Source organism: Pteropus vampyrus, unplaced genomic scaffold, assembly GCF_000151845.1.
Source record: "Pteropus vampyrus isolate Shadow unplaced genomic scaffold, Pvam_2.0 Scaffold581, whole genome shotgun sequence".
Classification (NCBI taxonomy): domain Eukaryota; kingdom Metazoa; phylum Chordata; class Mammalia; order Chiroptera; family Pteropodidae; genus Pteropus; species Pteropus vampyrus.
Genome location: NW_011889362.1, coordinates 569,098 through 570,197, shown reverse-complemented (window position 1 = coordinate 570,197; position 1,100 = coordinate 569,098). Strand labels below are relative to the sequence as shown.

Sequence of the window (1,100 nt, the reverse complement as noted above, 5' to 3'; positions counted from 1 at the left end):
GCCTTTCCCCATTGAGTATGATGTTAGCTGTAGATTTGTCATATATGGTCTTTATTATGTTGAGGTATGTTCCCTTTATTCCCGCTTTGCTGAGAATTTTTATCATATATGGATGCTGGATTTTGTCGAACACTTTTTCTGCATCTATTGATATGATCATATGGTTTTCATCTTTTGATTTGTTAATGTGGTGAATCATATTAATTGATTTGTGAATACTGTACCAACCTTGCATCCCAGGAATAAATCCAACTTGATTGTGATATATGGTATTTTTAAAGTATTGCTGAAATCAGTTTGCTAATGTATGTATGTATGTATGTATGTATGTATGTATGTATGTATGTGTATGTATATAATATATATTTATTTATTTATTTTTTTTAGGAGAGGCAACCCTTGGTTGACTTCACAGATTGCGAGGAACTTGTCAGCTTACAATCCCTTACTTTTTGTATTTTTTAATATTTTTTATGCCTACAGCACCTGGTCTTCCTAAGTGGTTTCCCATCCAAGGACTAACCAGTCCCAAACCTGCTTAGCTTCCGAGATCAGACAAGATCAGGCTGTTTCAGGGTAGCATGGCTGTAGACCAGTTTGCTAATATTTTGTTGAGGATTTTTGCATCAATGTTCATAAGAGATATCAGCCTATAGTTTTCTTCTTTTGTAAAGTCTTTGTCTGGTTTTGGAAACAAGGTAATGGTAGCCTCATAAAAGGTGTTGAAAATTTTAGAATAGTTTGAGAAGAAAAATGTGTTAATTCTTCTTTTATTATTTGGTAAAATTCGCCTGTGAAGCCATATGGTTCAGGAGTTTAATTTTTGGGGAGATTTTTGATTACTGATTCGATTTCATTGGTGGTGATAGATTGGTTCAGATTTTCTGTTTCTTCTTAATTTGGGAGACTGTATGTTTCCAGGAACGTGTTCATTTCTTTCAGATTGTCCAGTTTGTTGGCTTATAATTGCTCGCAGTATTTTTTAATGATCTTTTGTATTTCTGTAAAGTCCAAGTTATTTCTTTTCTTTTATTTCTATTTTATTTATTTGAGTTGTCTTTGTTTTCCTTGATGAATCTGGCTAAGAGTTGGTCAATTTT

General features: G+C 32.9%; 1 pseudogene; it reads right to left on the bottom strand.

Moving 5' to 3' along the window:
• Positions 1-474: 474 nt before the first annotated feature.
• LOC111733573 lies at positions 475-593 on the bottom strand (annotated as a pseudogene).
• Between the last annotated feature and the right edge of the window lie 507 nt (positions 594-1,100).